Raw genomic sequence first — 20,232 nt, forward strand, 5'->3', positions numbered from 1 at the left:
CCCCAGTCAGGTAACCACTCCTATGACCCCCAGTCAGGTAACCACTCCTATAGCCACCAGTCAGGTAACCACTCCTATGACCCCCAGTCAGGTAACCACTCCTATAGCCACCAGTCAGGTAACCACTCCTATAGCCAGCAGTCAGGTAACCACTCCTATGACCCCCAGTCAGGTAACCACTGCTATGACCACCAGTCAGGTAGCCAGTCAGGTAGCCACTCCTATATCCACCAGTCAGGTAACCACTCCTATGACCACCAGCCAGGTAACCACTCCTATGACCCCCAGTCAGGTAACCACTGCTATGACCACCAGTCAGGTAGCCAGTCAGGTAGCCACTCCTATATCCACCAGTCAGGTAACCACTCCTATATCCACCAGTCAGGTAACCACTGCTGTTCCTCTGTTAAATTCTCTGTTCCTTTTTTTAATTCTCTGTTCCTCTGTTTAATTCTCTGTTCCTCTGTTTAATTCTCTGTCCCTCTGTTTAATTCTCTGTCCCTCTGTTTAATTCTCTGTTCCTCTGTTTAATTCTCTGTTCCTCTGTATAATTCTCAGTTTAATTTTCTGTTCCTCTGTTTAATTCTCTGTCCCTCTGTTTAATTCTCTGTTTCTCTGTTTAATTCTCAGTTTAATTCTCTGTTCCTCTGTTTAATTATCGGTCCTCTCTGTTTAATTATCTCTCCTCTCTTCACCCCATTTCATATCTCCCCAATCTCTCTCTGTTTTACACTCTTCCACTTTCTTACTGCCTCCTACTCTCCCTCCGCAGTATCTCTAGTTCTCTCTCTCTCTTTCCCTCTCTTTCTCATTCCCACCCTCTCTCTCTATCTCTCTGTAATTATGAGTAATTGTCACTGCAGGCTCAGAGAACAATCACTTCTGTGGTGGTCGACACATACAGGGGGCACCCATGAGGAAGTGGAGGTTTCTTTGAAGAGGGTAATTCAGGTTGGACCACTTTAGCAGAGGGCAGACAATGACCTATTAGGTCACTTATACTCCTTACACACACACACACACACACACACACACACACACACACACACACACACACACACACACACACACACACACACACACACACACACACACACACACACACACACACACACACACACACACACACACACACACACACACACACACACGATACCGGGCTACAGAATCCCGTGTGTGGCCCTAGGGCCCTGGAATAGGCAGCAGAGGGCCGTTCTTATGTGTAATGACCAAGGTAATGAATAGGCTTGTAATGACCCGGGCTGTTTCTCTATGAGTCTAGGAGAAGAGAGAGGGGAGAGCTGGGAGAGGGGAGAGCTGGGAAGGGAGGGGGGGGGGCTTGGAGAGGGGAGAGCTGGGAGAGGGGAGAGCTGGGAAGTGAGGGAGGGGGGAGCTGGGAGAGGGGAGAGCTGGGAGAGGGGAGAGCTGGGAGAGAGGAGAGGAGAGCTGGGAAGGGAGGGGGGGGGGGCTGGGAGAGGGGAGAGCTGGGAGAGGGGAGAGCTGGGAGAAGGGAGAGCTGGGAGAGGGGAGAGAGGAGAGCTGGGAAGAGGGAGGGGGGGAGGAAATAGAAACATGTGGAGGTTGACACTTAAACACACACATATACACACACACAGGGGACTGGTGTTTAGAGTTTCAAAGAGAACGTCTCCAGTTGTTCTCGTTGTGTAGAGCTGAATCAGAAACAGGTTGGAGGACAGACTCATGAAACCTGGAGGACGTGTCCCCAAAAACACCCTATTTCCCATAGTGTGCACTAAATAGGGACTAGGGTGCAGTTTGGGATGACGCATATCTCATCTATATCCTCCTGATAGAGAAAGCTGGGTCTATAAACACCATATATATCCTCCTTATAGAGAAAGATAGGTCTATAAACACCATCTATATCCTCCTGATAGAGAAAGCTGGGTCTAATAACACCATCTATATCCTCCTGATAGAGAAAGCTGGGTCTAATAACACCATCTATATCCTCCTGATAGAGAAAGCTGGGTCTACTATACAGTTGAAGTCAGAAGTTTACATACACCACACGGAACCCAAACCGGCTGCACCATCATTTATTTTGCCCCCCCACACCAAACGCGATCACGACACGCAGGTTAAAATATCAAAACAAACTCTGAACCAATTACATTAATTTGGGGACAGGTCAAAAAGCATTAAACATGTATAGCAATTTAGCTAGCTAGCTTGCACATGCTAGCTAACGTTAACTTGTCCTATTTAGCTAGCTTGATGTTGCTAGCTAATTTGTCCTGGGATATAAACGATGAGTTGTTATTTTACCTGAAATGCACAAGGTCCTCTACTCCGACAATTAATCCACACATAAAAAGGTCAACCGAATCGTTTCTAGTCATCTCTCCTTCTTCAAGGCTTTTTCATCTTTGAACTTATATGGTGATCGGCATCTAAACTTTAATAGTATTACCACGACGACCGGCAAAACAGTTCGTCTTTCAGTCACCCACGTGGGTATAACCAATAAGGGGATGGCACGTGGGTACCTGCTTCTATAAACCAATGAGGAGATGGGAGAGGCTGGATGGACTTGCAGCTCGATCTGTGTCAGAAATAGAACTGACTTCTATTTTAGCCCTTGGCAACGCAGACGCTCGTTGGCTTGCGCGAGCAGTGTGGGTGCAATAATTGAACAACATGGATTTCTAAATTTATTTTGCAACGCTCGTGCACGCGAAGTGTCCGGTCTGGTCAGTATGTTAGCCAAATACATTTAAACTCAGTTATTCACAATTCCTGACATTTAATCCTAGTAAAAATGTCCTGTTTTAGGTCAGTTAGGATCACCACTTCATTTTAAGAATGTGAAATGTCAGAATAATAGTAGAGAGAATGATTTATTTCAGCTTTTATTTATTTCATCACATTCCCAGTGGGGAATCAATTTGTATTTGGTAGCATTGCCTTTAAATTGTTTAACTTGGCTCAAACATTTCCGGTAGCCTTCCACAAGCTTCCCACAATAAGTTGGGTGAATTTTGGCCTATTCCTCCTGACAGAGCTGGTGTAACTGAGTCAGGTTTGTAGGCCTCCTTGCTCGCACACACTTTTTCAGTTCTGCCCACAAATTTTCAATAGGATTGAGGTCAGGGCTTTGTGATGGCCACTCCAATACCTTGAATTTGTTGTCCTTAAGCTATTTTACCACAACTTTGGAAGTACGCTTGGGGTCATTGTCCATTTGGAAGACCCATTTGTGACCAAGCTTTAACTTCCTGACTGATGTCTTGAGATGTTGCTTCAATATATCCACATCATTTTCCTGCCTCATGTTGCCATCTATTTTGTGAAGTGCACCAGTCCCTCCTGCAGCAAAGCACCACCACAACATGATGCTGCCACCCCTGTGAATCACGGTTGGGATGGTGTTCTTCGGCTTGCAAGCTTTTTCCTCCAAACATAACGATGGTCATTACGGCCAAACAGCTCTATTTTTGTTTCATCAGACCAGAGGAAATTTCTCCAAAAAGTACGATCTTTGTCCCTGTGTGCAGTTGCAAACCGTAGTCTGGCTTTTTTATGGCGGTTTTGGAGCAGTGTCTTCTTCCTTGCTGAGTGTCCTTTCAGGTTATGTCGATATAAGACTCGTTTTACTGTGGATATAAATACTTTTGTACCTGTTTCCTCCAGCATCTTCACAAGGTTCTTTGCTGTTGTTCTGGGATTGATTTGCACTTTTCGCACCAAAGTATGTTCATCTCTAGGAGACAGAACACGTCTCCTTCCTAGGAGACAGAACACGCCTCCTTCCTGAGCGGTATGACGGCTGCGTGGTCCCATGGTGATTATACTTATACTTATACTATTGTTTTTACAGATGAACGTGGTACTTTCTGGCATTTGGAAATTGCTCCCAAGGATGAACAAGACTTGTGGAGGTCTACAATTTTTTTCCTGAGGTCTTGGCTGATCTCTTCTGACTTTCCCATGATGTCAAGCAAAGAGGCACTGAGTTTGAAGGTAGGCCTTAAAATACATCCACAGGTACAACTCCAATTGACTCAAATGATGTCAATTAGCCTATCAGAAGCTTCTCAAGCCATGACATCATTTTATGGAATTTTCCAAGCTGATTAAAGGCACAGTCAACTTAGTGTATGTAAACTTCTGACCCACTGGAATTGTGATACAATGAATTATAAGTGAAATAATCTGTCTGTAAACAATTTGTTGGAAAAATTACTTGTGTCATGCACAAAGTAGATGTCCTAACCGACTTGTCAAAACTATAGTTTGTTAACAAGAAATTTGTGGTGGTTGAAAAACGAGTTTTAATGACTCCAACCTAAGTGTATGTAAACTTCCGACTTCAACTGTATATCGACATAATATGACATTTTAAATGTAATTATTATTTTGGAACTTCTATGAGTGTATGTGTTCAACTGTACATAAAGTAACATTGAGAAGTTCAACTTGCAGCAACTTGGTATTTCTACCGACGGTTCCTGTTCTATTCCCAGCTAACGGTGCAGTCTGTGACTCATACCTCAGTCTGTGACTCATACCTCAGTCTGTGACTCATACCTCAGTCTGTGACTCATACCTCAGTCTGTGACTCTTACCTCAGTCTGTGACTCATACCTCAGTCTGTGACTCATACCTCAGTCTGTGACTCATACCTCAGTCTGTGACTCTTACCTCAGTCTGTGACTCATACCTCAGTATGTGACTCATACCTCAGTCTGTGACTCATACCTCAGTCTGTGACTCATACCTCAGTCTGTGACTCATACCTCAGTCTGTGACTCATACCTCAGTCTGTGGCGCACACCTCAGTCTGTGGCGCACACCTCAGTCTGTGGCGCACACCTCAGTCTGTGACTCATACCTCAGTCTGTGACTCATACCTCAGTCTTTGACTCATACCTCAGTCTGTGACTCATACCTCCGTCTGTGACTCATACCTCAGTCTGTGACTCATACCTCAGTCTGTGACTCATATCTCAGTCTGTGACTCATATCTCAGTCTGTGGCGCATACCTCAGTCGGTGACTCATACCTCAGTCGGTGACTCATACCTCAGTCTGTGACTCATACCTCCGTCTGTGACTCATACCTCAGTCTGTGACTCATACCTCAGTATGTGACTCATACCTCAGTCTGTGGCTCATACCTCAGTATGTGACTCATACCTCCGTCTGTGACTCATACCTCAGTCTGTGACTCATACCTCAGTATGTGACTCATACCTCAGTCTGTGGCTCATACCTCAGTCTGTGGCTCATACCTCAGTCTGTGACTCATACCTCAGTCTGTGACTCATACCTCAGTCTGTGACTCATACCTCAGTCTGTGGCGCAGACCTCAGTCTGTGGCGCACACCTCAGTCTGTGACTCATACCTCAGTCTGTGACTCATACCTCAGTCTTTGACTCATACCTCAGTCTGTGACTCATACCTCAGTCTGTGACTCATATCTCAGTCTGTGGCGCATACCTCAGTCGGTGACTCATACCTCAGTCGGTGACTCATACCTCAGTCTGTGACTCATACCTCCGTCTGTGACTCATACCTCAGTCTGTGACTCATACCTCAGTATGTGACTCATACCTCAGTCTGTGGCTCATACCTCAGTATGTGACTCATACCTCAGTCTGTGACTCATACCTCAGTCTGTGACTCATACCTCAGTCTGTGACTCAAACCTCAGTCTGTGACTCATAACTCAGTCTGTGACTCATACCTCAGTCTGTGACTCATACCTCAGTCTGTGATGCATACCTCCGTCTGTGACTAATATCTCAGTCTGTGACTCATATCTCAGTCTGTGACTCATATCTTAGTATGTGGCGCATACCTCAGTCGGTGACTCATACCTCAGTCTGTGGCGCATACCTCAGTCTGACTCATACCTCAGTCTTTGACTCATACCTCAGTCTGTGACTCATACCTCAGTTTGTGACTCATACCTCAGTATGTGACTCATACCTCAGTCTGTGGCTCATACCTCAGTCTGTGACTCATACCTCAGTCTGTGACTCATACCTCAGTCTGTGACTCATACCTCAGTCTGTGACGCATACCTCAGTCTGTGACTCATACCTCAGTCTGTGACTCATACCTCAGTCTGTGACTCATACCTCAGTCTGTGACTCATACCTCAGTCTGTAACTCATGCCTCAGTCTGTGGCGCACACCTCAGTCTGTGACTCATACCTCAGTCTGTGACTCATACCTCAGTCTGTGACTCATACCTCAGTCTGTGAATCATACCCCAGTCTGTGGCGCATACCTCAGTCTGTGACTCATACCTCAGTCTGTGACTCATACCTCAGTCTCTGACTCATACCTCAGTCTGTGACTTATACCTCAGTCTGTGACTCATACCTCAGTCTGTGACTCATACCTCAGTCTGTGACTCATACCTCAGTCTGTGACTCATACCTCAGTCTGTGACTCATACCTCAGTCTGTGACTCATACCTCAAGTTGTTGGAAATGACTGACTGCAGCTTTAAACATCCTCAGTTTTAGAGCAACACAATCATTAGAAAATCAACACACACACACACACACACACACACACACACACACACACACACACACACACACACACACACACACACACACACACACACACACTCTGACCCGTGTCATCCCACCACCACTAGCTGCTGTGTCAGTGAGAGGAGAGACAGAGGAAGACAACCAGCAGCCTATAGGTCAAAGGTCATTGGAGGCTGCTGCTGCACCAATGAAGCTCATTGGGGTCTTTCTCTAACGTGTCATCAACTCTCTACGGAACTGTCCAACACACACACACACACACACACACACACACACACGCACGCACGCACGCACGCACGCACGCACGCACACACACACACACACACACACTCTGAGACGTGTCATCAACTCTCTACGGAGCTGTCCAACAACGTGTATACAAACACAGGCACACACACCGAACAAACACTGTACAATACTGTCACCTTTTTACAGCAAGGCCCTTTTGACTTCTACCTGTGATGACAGAACATACTGGAGCATCATTGACTGTGTTGGGCGGTTCTCAATTGGTTTTTCTCGACTCCTCGCGTCCTCTCCTCCGTCCTCTCCTCTCCTCCTTTGTTTTTAAATAGGTGAAAGGTCATGGAGGAGAGGTAGGGAGGACAGGGAAACGAGGAAACAGATGTAGGAAACGAGGCTCCACTAGCACGGCATCATGCAACTAAAGTTTACAGGGACGGAAATATAAAATATAATACATAAAAAATATACTACATATAAAATATACTACATATAAATATAATACATATAAAATATAGTACATATAAAATATAATACATATAAAATATAATACATATGAAGTATAATATATATAAAATGTAGTACATATAAAATATAGTACATATAAAATATAATACATATGAAATATAATATATATAAAATATAGTACATATAAAATATAGTACATATAAAATATAGTACATATAAATATAAAACATATAAAATATAATACATATAATTATCATACATATAAAATATCATACATAAAAATATAATACATAAAAATATAATACATATAAATATAATACATATAAAATATAATACATATAAATATAATACATATAAAATATAATACATATAAATATAATACATTACACAGATTACACTATTCCAAAACCAAACTGCATAGGATATTTCCTGATACATCCCCTATGTGTGATAAATGTCAGGCTGCACAGGGTACACTACTCCACTGCTTTGCCCTATGCTCTAGCTTGTATGGTTACTGGTGTGGAATTTTTAGGATCCTCTCTGAAGTTCTGGAGACTTCAATTGACCCAGACCCGCTTCTGATAATCCTGGGAGTGTCTGATTCCCTAAACGGATTAACCAACCCTCAAAAACAACTCATCTCTTACAGTCTCATCTCGGCAAAAAAATTAATCTTGTTGTTTTGGAAAAAGAGGGAAGCGCCCACTACCAAATTATGGCTCAGCGAATTGTCAAACACTGTACACTTAGAAAGAATTAGATATATTCTGAACAATAAACTATCAACATTTGATCAAATCTGGCAGCCTTTCCTCTCTTACCTGGACCATTCGGCGCTGTGAATTTGTACTTTTTAACGCACTCTCAATTGTATATTTTAATCCACCTTTGGGCAGCATGTGCTGGCACCGCCACCCGAGCAGTCGGGAGGGGAACAAGGGGAAGGGATAAAGGGGGGGAAGAAGTGGGGGAGGGATAAAGGGGGGGAATAAGTGGGGGGTGAAACCTACCCTCTTTCTTTATACCTGTCCTTGTTCTGTATGAATTGTTTTGTAATATTTGTTTTGTACCCAGAACTCTGGGTCTTTTTGTTTCTGTCTGCTCTTTTATGTTTAGATAAGAATTGTATACCTGTCTTTTATACCTATACAGTGATCCCTCGCCACTTCGCGGTTCACTTATCGCGGATTCGCTATTTCGCGGATTTTCATAATGCATTTTTTTTTTTTTTTTGGTGCATTGTGCTCTGCATTCTGATTCGCTAAAAACTCACTCCCGCTTCTTGTATCAAAACATGCTACGAATTGTGCTATCATTTTGTCGTCTCGTGCAGTTATGTGTACGTACATAAAACAGCTTGGCAAATTTACATTAAGTTGGCCAGGAAGGAAGGAAGGACTAACGCTTGGTCGCTTAGCAACCATGGTGCGAATGGCCACTGAACTTAAGCGAGTAGCTGAGGAATGGGACCCTTTGATGAGCCGTTCATTACAGTTCTCCAACGTAATCGATGGTGGCATGTCGGTGTACAAGGATCTTTTTGCAAAGAAGAAAAAAGAGCGACAACAGCTGCCTATCACTATGTTCTTCTCCCGAACAAACACACCTGCACCGCGGGCTTCAGAAGAAGAGAACACTGCAGAGCGCAGTCAGGATGCAGCGGCCCAGTCTGAAGAGCAGTGAAACGGCCTACACGTGAGTCACTGTATTTGTATACATGTAATAGTTGCTAATTGTAAAAAAAAAAAAAGTTTTCTATTTCGCGGATTTCACTTATCGCGGGTCATTTTCGGAACGTAACCCCCGCGATAAACGAGGGATTACTGTACACCATTCTTGTGTGTGTTCAATAAAAAATATTTGAACATAAAAATATAATATATAAAAATATCATACATATATAAATATAATATATATAATACATATAAATATACTACATATAAAATATAATACATATACATATAATACATATAAATATAATATATATATAAATATAATATATATATAAATATAATACATATAAATATAATACATATAAAATATAATACATATAAAATATAATACATATAAATATAATATATATATAAATATAATATATATATAAATATAATATATATATAAATATAATAAATATAATACATATAAATATAATACATATCTGAAGTACTCAACTGAAATGGAGCTAGATGGGAGAGACGTTTGATAGATAGGAGAATAGGCTCCCGAATTTGGCCGCAGAGGTCTAAGGCACTGCATATCAGTGCAATGGGCGTCAGTACAGTCCCTGGTTCGAATCCAGGCTGTATCACACCCGGCCGTGATTGGGAGTCCCATAGGGCAGCGCACAATTGGCCCAGCATCATCCGGGTTTGGCCGGGGTAGACCGTCATTGTAAATAAGAATTTGTTCTTAAATGACTTGCCTAGTTAAATAAAGGCTAAAGAGCTAGTTGTGAGTGACGTCTCATAGATAGAAGGATAGAGGAGAAGGACGGAGCTAGGTGTGAGTGACGTCTCATAGATAGAAGGATAGACAGAGAAGGACAGAGCTAGTTGTGAGTGACGTCTCATAGATAGAAGGATAGATAGAGAAGGACAGAGCTAGTTGTGAGATACCCTGTTCCTGGAGAGAGATCCTCCTGTATGTTTTAACTCCAACCCCAGTTGTAACTAACTCTTATCAACGAGCTAATTACTAGAATCAGGTCCATACAGGAACTAAAACTAAAGGTTTGTAGGCTGTATGCTGCATACTTCATGTTGTTGATACATGTATTGTACTCCAGGTGAAGTACTGCTAACAATATCCCAGCCAATATCCCTTTCAAAACCCTACTTCCTGGTTTCTATCACGCAGAACATGTTCAACTGAACATCACATTTCCACTGTTCCTTTCTCTCTCTCTGGCCTTCTGTCATCTCATTGGTCCCTATTCTCTCTCTCTCTCTCACACACACACGCGCACACGCACACGCACACACACACACACACACACACACACACACACACACACACAGTGGTGTGGTCACTCTCTGACTAAAGTCACTAAATAAAAAATAAATACAATCTTTCACACTCTGCTACACCTTCTCTCCATCTATATCCCAGCTGGCGTCCTATTCCCTATGTAGTGCTAGGTCTCATACTCATAGGTCTTTGGTCAAAAGTAGTGCACTACGTAGGGAATAAAGGTGACATTTGGGACGTCACACCTTCGACCCCCCCCAACCCCACCCCCCACCCACACTCGGGCCTACCCTACCCGGTCGGGGGGTAACTATAGCGACGGCGCCAAATGCGATATAGTATGCATGGATGAGCATTCCGTCACGCAGGTCTGAGCTCCGAGCGCAGGAGAGAGGGAGAGTGGAGCAGGACAGGGCGACACAGAAACGTCTTCTAGTTCAAATGCTAATTTTACATATTTAATGCCGGTGGGGGAGATAGGGAACAAGGGGGGGGAGGAGGTGGTTTCAGTATTGCAGGCCTGGGGGGAAGTGAGGCGTGAGGAGGAGGGTTGTACATTGGGGGGAAAAAAGGATATCTCTCTCCTATTAGCTTATGTAATTGTACTGAGCTGGGACAAGGGGGAGAGACAGGGACAGGGAGGGGGGAGGGGGGGGGGGAGAGAGAGAGAGAGAGAGAGAGAGAGAGAGAGAGAGAGAGAGAGAGAGAAAAAAAAGAGAGAGAGAGCGAGAGAGAGAGAAAGAGACAGAGAGACATGGAGACAGCGAGATTAAGAGAGAGAGAGAGACAGAGAGAGAGAGAGGAATATGAGTTGAGACAGAAGTTGGTTATGAGTCGAGACAGATCTATTCCTCGACTCATAACCCACTAACTCAAGACAGATCTATTCCTCGACTCATAACCCACATAACTCAAGACAGATCTATTCATCGACTCATAAAACCCACATAACTCAAGACAGATCTATTCCTCGACTCATAACTCACATAACTCAAGACAGATCTATTCCTCGACTCATAAAACCCACATAACTCAAGACAGATCTATTCCTCGACTCATAAAACCCACATAACTCAAGACAGATCTATTCCTCGACTCATAACCCACATAACTCAAGACAGATCTATTCCTCGACTCATAAAACCCACATAACTCAAGACAGATCTATTCCTCGACTCATAACCCACATAACTCAAGACAGATCTATTCCTCGACTCATAACCCACATAACTCAAGACAGATCTATTCCTCGACTCATAACCCACATAACTCAAGACAGATCTATTCCTCGACTCATAACCCACATAACTCAAGACAGATCTATTCCTCGACTCATAAAACCCACATAACTCAAGACAGATCTATTCCTCGACTCATAACCCACATAACTCAAGACAGATCTATTCCTCGACTCATAACCCACATAACTCAAGACAGATCTATTCCTCGACTCATAACCCACATAACTCAAGACAGATCTATTCCTCGACTCATAACCCACATAACTCAAGACAGATCTATTCCTCGACTCATAAAACCCACATAACTCAAGACAGATCTATTCCTCGACTCATAACCCACATAACTCAAGACAGATCTATTCCTCGACTCATAACCCACATAACTCAAGACAGATCTATTCCTCGACTCATAACCCACATAACTCAAGACAGATCTATTCCTCGACTCATAAAACCCACATAACTCAAGACAGATCTATTCCTCGACTCATAACCCACATAACTCAAGACAGATCTATTCCTCGACTCATAACCCACATAACTCAAGACAGATCTATTCCTCGACTCATAACCCACATAACTCAAGACAGATCTATTCCTCGACTCATAACCCACATAACTCAAGACAGATCTATTCCTCGACTCATAAAACCCACATAACTCAAGACAGATCTATTCCTCGACTCATAACCCACATAACTCAAGACAGATCTATTCCTCGACTCATAACCCACATAACTCAAGACAGATCTATTCCTCGACTCATAACCCACATAACTCAAGACAGATCTATTCCTCGACTCATAAAACCCACATAACTCAAGACAGATCTATTCCTCGACTCATAACCCACATAACTCAAGACAGATCTATTCCTCGACTCATAACCCACATAACTCAAGACAGATCTATTCCTCGACTCATAACCCACATAACTCAAGACAGATCTATTCCTCGACTCATAACCCACATAACTCAAGACAGATCTATTCCTCGACTCATAACCCACATAACTCAAGACAGATCTATTCCTCGACTCATAACCCACATAACTCAAGACAGATCTATTCCTCGACTCATAAAACCCACATAACTCAAGACAGATCTATCCCTCGACTCATAACCCACATAACTCAAGACAGATCTATTCCTCGACTCATAACCCACATAACTCAAGACAGATCTATTCCTCGACTCATAACCCACATAACTCAAGACAGATCTATTCCTCGACTCATAAAACCCACATAACTCAAGACAGATCTATTCCTCGACTCATAACCCACATAACTCAAGACAGATCTATTCCTCGACTCATAACCCACATAACTCAAGACAGATCTATTCCTCGACTCATAACCCACATAACTCAAGACAGATCTATTCCTCGACTCATAACCCACATAACTCAAGACAGATCTATTCCTCGACTCATAAAACCCACATAACTCAAGACAGATCTATTCCTCGACTCATAACCCACATAACTCAAGACAGATCTATTCCTCGACTCATAACCCACATAACTCAAGACAGATCTATTCCTCGACTCATAACCCACATAACTCAAGACAGATCTATTCCTCGACTCATAACCCACATAACTCAAGACAGATCTATTCCTCGACTCATAAAACCCACATAACTCAAGACAGATCTATTCCTCGACTCATAACCCACATAACTCAAGACAGATCTATTCCTCGACTCATAACCCACATAACTCAAGACAGATCTATTCCTCGACTCATAACCCACATAACTCAAGACAGATCTATTCCTCGACTCATAAAACCCACATAACTCAAGACAGATTCCTGTTCCCCCAGTCTAGTCCTATTCTCCATCAGGTTCACGGTTGATTACTGACATTCCTGGATTATGGAGTGTTATTTTAGGGATTAAGGTAATCTCTCTCTCTCTCTCTCTCTCTCTCTCTCTCTCTCTCTCTCTCTCTCTCTCTCTCTCTCTCTCTCTCTCTCTCTCTCTCTCTCTCTCTCTCTCTCTCTCTCTCTCTCTCTCTCTCTCTCTCTCTCTCTCTCTCTCTCTCTCTCTCTCTCTCTCTCTCTCTCTCTCTCTCTCTCTCTCTCTCTCTCTCTCTCTCTCTCTCTCTCTCTCTCTCTCTCTCTCTCTCTCTATCTCTCTCTCTCTCTCTCTCTCTCTCTCTCTCTCTCTCTCTCTCTCTCTCCCTCTCTCTCTCTCTCTCTCTCTCTCTCTCTCTCTCTCTCTCTCTCTCTCTCTCTCTCTCTCTCTCTCTCTCTCTCTCTCTCTCTCTCTCTCTCTCTCTCTCTCTCTCTCTCTCTATCTCTCTCTCTCTCTCTCTCTCTCTCTCTCTCTCTCTCTCTCTCTCTCTCTCTCTCTCTCTCTCTCTCTCTCTCTCTCTCTCTCTCTCTCTCTCTCTCTCTCTCTCTCTCTCTCTCTCTCTCTCTCTCTCTCTCTCTCTCTCTCTCTCTCTCTCTCTCTCTCTCTCTCTCTCTCTCTCTCTCTCTCTCTCTCTCTCTCTCTCTCTCTCTCTCTCTCTCTCTCTCTCTCTCTCTCTCTCTCTCTCTCTCTCTCGCTCTCTCTCTCTCTCTCTCTCTCGCTCTCTCTCTCTCTCGCTCTCTCTCGCTCTCTCTCGCTCTCTCTCGCTCTCTCTCTCGCTCTCTCTCTCTCTCGCTCTGTCTCTCGCTCTGTCTCTTGCTCTGTCTCTCTCTCCCTCAGTTAAAATAAATTCAAAGGGCTTTATTGGCATGGGAAACATATGTTTACAACGCCAAAGCAAATGGAATAAACAGTAAACAAAAGGGAAATACTCTCTCCCTCTCTCTTTAGCCACCGCTACCAGAAAGGTAGGGGTTAAATAGTACTACTAACAGAAAGGTAGGGGTTAAATAGTACTACTAACAGTAAGGTAGGGGTTAAATAGTACTACTAACAGAAAGGTAGGGGTTAAATAGTACTACTAACAGAAAGGTAGGGGTTAAATAGTACTACTAACAGAAAGGTAGGGGTTAAATAGTACTACTAACAGAAAGGTAGGGGTTAAATAGTACTACTAACATAAAGGTAGGGGTTAAATAGTACTACTAACAGAAAGGTAGGGGTTAAATAGTACTACTAACAGAAAGGTAGGGGTTAAATAGTACTACTAACAGAAAGGTAGGGGTTAAATAGTACTACTAACAGAAAGGTAGGGGTTAAATAGTACTACTAACAGAAAGGTAGGGGTTAAATAGTACTACTACCAGAAAGGTAGGGGTTAAATAGTACTACTAACAGAAAGGTAGGGGTTTAAATAGTACTACTAACAGAAAGGTAGGGGTTAAATAGTACTACTAACAGAAAGGTAGGGGTTAAATAGTACTACTAACAGAAAGGTAGGGGTTAAATAGTACTATTAACAGAAAGGTAGGGGTTAAATAGTACTACTAACAGAAAGGTAGGGGTTAAATAGTACTACTAACAGAAAGATAGGGGTTAAATAGTACTACTAACAGAAAGGTAGGGGTTAAATAGTACTACTAACAGAAAGGTAGGAGTTAAATAGTACTACTAACAGAAAGGTAGGGGTTAAATAGTACTACTAACAGAAAGGTAGGGGTTAAATAGTACTACTAACAGAAAGGTAGGGGTTAAATAGTACTACTAACAGTAAGGTAGGGGTTAAATAGTACTACTAATACTAAACCACTACAGACCACCTCATTGCTCACAGAGAGCCGGATAAAGGCTCTGAGGTTAAGACAACTGGACCGGGCCAGTCCTCTCACTTAGAGGGTTTTGGGTTTATTCCCCCCGGCTTTCACACACTGAATAACACTACCTAATTCCCAATTGGCACACTGTTCCCTTTACAGTCCTAGGCTGTGGACCTGGTCAAAATATGTCCACTATGAAGGGTAGTAGGGAGCCAATTGAGACTCAGCCTGGAGGGTTTAGGTGCAACTTTCTCAGCTGTCAGGGAGACGGAACGTCAGAGCTCCAGCCAGCCATGGAGGCCTGGGACTCACCGGCTCCACTGGGCCCAGGGCAGACGCACCCCGGCTGGGGTAGAGGAGGCCCAAGGCAGGGGCTTAGACCTGGTGGTGTGTGTGTGGTGTGTGTAGTGTGTGTGTGTGTGTGTGTGTGTCTGTGTGTGTGTGTTTTAATGTGTGTGTGTGTGTGTGTGTGTGTGTGTGTGTGTGTGTGTGTTAATCTACACCATGTAAAGTTATACAAACACAGTGCCAATAGCACTCTTCTCTCCAGAACACATTAGTAACAAGTGGCTGAGTTTTGCAGCGCACACACACACACACACACACACACACAAACACACAGACACACACACACACACACACACACACACACACACACACACACACACACACACACACACACACACACACACACACACACAGACACACAGACACACACACACACACACACACACACACACACACACACACACACACACACACACACACACAGACACACAGACACACACACACACACACACACACACACACACACACACACACACACACACACACACACACACACACACACACACACACACACACACATCTCTTTCATAATGAGCTGCAGCCCCATGCTGTCATGTTCAGAAGTGCTCTCTCTCTTTCAGGAGGGAAAGGAGGAGCGGAAAGAGGAGAAAAAAACAAGCTCCAGCTTGGCCCATGAGGTCAAAGTTCACCGAGACCAAGGGAGACCATCCCAAATCGCTCCAGCGTGGCCCATGAGGTCAGAGTTCACTGAGACCAAGGAAGACCGTCCCAAATGGCTCCAGCACCGCCCATGAGGTCAGAGTTCACCGAGACCAAGGAAGACCGTCCCAAATGGATCCAGGACCGTCCATGAGGTCAGAGTTCACCGAGACCAAGGAAGACCGTCCCAAATGGCTCCAGCGTGGCCCATGAGGTCAAAGTTCACTGAGACCAAGGGAGACAATCCCAAATGGCTCCAGCCCCGCCCATGAGGTCAGAGTTCACTGAGACCAAGGGAGACCATCCCAAATGGCTCCAGCCCCGCCCATGAGGTCAGAGTTCACTGAGACCAAGGGAGACCATCCCAAATGGCTCCAGCCCCGCCCATGAGGTCAGAGTTCACTGAGACCAAGGGAGACCATCCCAAATGGCTCCAGCGAGGCCCATGAGGTCAGAGTTCACCGAGACCAAGGAAGACCGACCCAAATGGCTCCAGCGAGGCCCATGAGGTCAGAGTTCACCGAGACCAAGGAAGACCGTCCCGAATGTCTCCAGCGCGGCCCATGAGGTCAAAGTTCACCGAGACCAAGGAAGACCGTCCCAAATGGCTCTATGGGCCTGGTCAATACTAGTGCATTACGTAGGGAACAGGAAGCTCTATGGGCCTGGTCAATACTAGTGCATTACGTAGGGCTCGCTAATGCTAGGCTAATGCTAACGCTAGGCTAACGGTGTTAGCCAAAGAAGTGCATCGCCTCCATACACAGCTTGCCTCGGGTAACGCTAGGCTAATTTCGCTAACTCTGTTACCACTGTGGCTTTATCTCCATCAGTCCGACTGACTTCGTTAAACTCAGGGATTTTGTTCCAAATTGAACCCTATTCCCTACATAGCAGACTACTTTTGACCAGGGCCCATTTGGCACGCGTCCAGGTAATTAGCTCGATGCACTGGGTTATCGGCGGATCGCTTTAGCCTAATACAAGCTTAAGGGTCACATGCAGGGGATTTGGGTTTAACCAGTTAGATTTAAACCACTAAGGGAGAGAGGGTAAGCATCCCAAATGGGGCCCTATTCCCTAATAGTGCACTACTTTAGACCAGAGCCCTATGGACCCTATCCCCTATATAGTGCACTACTTTAGACCAGAGCCCTATTCCCTATATAGTGCACTACTTTAGACCAGAGCCCTATGGACCCTATCCCCTATATAGTGCACTACTTTATACCAGAGCCCTATTCCCTATATAGTGAACTACTAGTGACCAGAGCCCTATTCCCTATATAGTGAACTACTAGTGACCAGAGCCCTATTCCCTATTATAGTGTACTACTTTAGACCAGAGCCCTATTCCCTATCAATCAATCAATCAAGTTTATTTTATATAGCCCTTCGTACATCAGCTAATATCTCGAAGTGCAGTACAGACACCCAGCCTAAAACCCCAAACAGCAAGCAATGCAGGTGTAGAAGCACGGTGGCTAGGAAAAACTCCCTAGAAAGGCCAAAACCTAGGAAGAAACCTAGAGAGGAACCAGGCTATGAGGGGTGGCCAGTCCTCTTCTGGCTGTGCTGGGTGGAGATTATAACAGAACTATGCCAAGATGTTCAAAATGTTCATAAGTGACAAGCATGGTCAAATAATAATCATGAATAATTTTCAGTTGGCTTTTCATAGCCGATCATTAAGAGTTGAAAATAGCAGGTCTGGGACAGGTGGCGGTTCCATAACCGCAGGCAGAACAGTTGAAACTGGAATAGCAGCAAGGCCAGGTGGACTGGGGACAGCAAGGAGTCATCATGCCCGGTAGTCCTGACGTATGGTCCTAGGGCTCAGGTCCTCCGAGAGAGAGAAAGAGAGAGAGAAGGAGAGAATTAGAGAGAGCCAAGATTTTCAAAATGTTCATAAATGACAAGCATGGTCAAATAATAATCAGGAATAAATGTCAGTTGGCTTTTCATAGCCGATCATTAAGAATTGAAAACAGCAGGTCTGGGACAGGTAGGGGTTCCATAACCGCAGGCAGAACAGTTGAAACTGGAATAGCAGCAGGGCCAGGCGGACTGGGGACAGCAAGGAGTCATCATGCCCGGTAGTCCTGACGTATGGTCCTAGGGCTCCGGTCCTCCGAGAGAGAGAAAGAAAGAGAGAAGGAGAGAATTAGAGAGAGCCAAGATTTTCAAAATGTTCATAAATGACAAGCATGGTCAAATAATAATCAGGAATAAAAGTCAGTTGGCTTTTCATAGCTGATCATTAAGAGTTGAACAGGTAGGGGTTCCATAACAGCAGGCAGAACAGTTGAAACTGGAACAGCAGCAAGGCCAGGTGGACTGGGGACAGCAAGGAGTCATCATGCCCGGTTTGCCGTGACGTATGGTCCTAGGGCTCAGGTTCTCCGAGAGAGAGAAAGAAAGAGAGAACGAGAGAATTAGAGAGAGCATACTTAAATTCACACAGGACACTGGATAAGATAGGAGAAGTACTCCAGGTATAACCAACTGACCCTAGCCCCCCGACACATAAACTACTGCAGCATAAATACTGGAGGCTGAGACAGGAGGGGTCAGGAGACACTGTGGCCCCATCCGATGATACCCCCGGACAGGGCCAAACAGGAAGGATATAACCCCACCCACTCTGCCAAAGCACAGCCCCCACACCACTAGAGGGATATCTTCAACCACCAACTTACAATCCTGAGACAAGGCCGAGTATAGCCCACAAAGATCTCCACCACAGCACAAACCAAGGGGTTATAGTGAACTACTAGTGACCAGAGCCCTATTCCCTATATAATGTACTACTAGTGACCAGAGCCCTATTCCCTATATAGTGTACTACTTTAGACCAGAGCCCTATTCCCTATATAGTGAACTATTTTAGACCAGGGCCCTATTCCCTATATAGTGTACTATTTTAGACCAGAGCCCTATTCCCTATATAGTGAACTACTAGAAACCAGAGCCCTATTCCCTATATAGTGAACTACTAGTGACCAGAGCCCTATTCCCTATATAGTGTACTACTTTAGACCAGAGCCCTATTCCCTATATAGTGTACTACTTTAGACCAGAGCCCAATTCCATATATAGTGTACTACTTTAGACCAGAGCCCTATTCCTTATATAGTGTACTACTTTAGATCAGAACCCTATTCCCTATATAGTGTACTACTTTAGACCAGAGCCCTATTCCTTATATATTGTACTACTTTAGACCAGAGCCCTATTCCCTTTATAATGCACTACTTTAGACCAGAGCCCTATTCCCTATATAGTTCCCTACTAGTGACCAGAGCCCTATTCCCTATATAGTGCACTACTTTAGTCCAGAGCCCTATTCCCTGTGTAGTGCACTACTTTAGACAGGGCCATTTCACCATTTCTAGAACTAGCTCAATGATTCAAGTAGTCAATGTGTCACGCCCTGACCTTAGAGATCCTTTATATTTCTCTATTTGGTTAGGTCAGGGTGTGATTTGGGGTGGGCATTCTAGTTTTTCTATTTCTTTGTTGGCCGGGTATGGTTCCCAATCAGAGGCAGCTGTCTATCGTTGTCTCTGATTGGGGATCATACTTAGGCAGCCATTTTTTCCACCTTTAGTTTGTGGGATCTTGATTTTTGTGTAGCTGCCTGTGAGCAGCCCAGAACTTTACGTTTCGTTTGTATCTGTTGGTTTTTTGTATCTGCGGTGTTCATTTAATAAATGAAGATGTACGCCTACCACGATGCACCTTGGTCCACTCATCCCATCAACGAGAGTGACACAATGGCTCGATGATTAGTTAACCAGTTGAATCAGGTGTACTAGCTGTGAAGTAGATCAAATACCGCTACATGGAACGGCTGGAGAGGGTACACCGAGGAGTTAAATTCATAGCGCCACAGAAATCTAATGGACCAAGCAAACAACATGCAAGTATGTCTGTGTCAGAAAACAATCTATTATCTGAGTTTCTCTCCCACTCTCTAAATGTTCCCTGACTAGTCCATCAGTCTGTCTCCGCTCCACCTCTCTCTCTAAATGTTCCCTGACTAGTCCATCAGTCTGTCTCCGTTCTCCCCCTCTCTCTAAATGTTCC

The sequence above is a fragment of the Salvelinus alpinus genome, chromosome 6, assembly GCF_045679555.1.
Source record: "Salvelinus alpinus chromosome 6, SLU_Salpinus.1, whole genome shotgun sequence".
Taxonomy (NCBI): domain Eukaryota; kingdom Metazoa; phylum Chordata; class Actinopteri; order Salmoniformes; family Salmonidae; genus Salvelinus; species Salvelinus alpinus.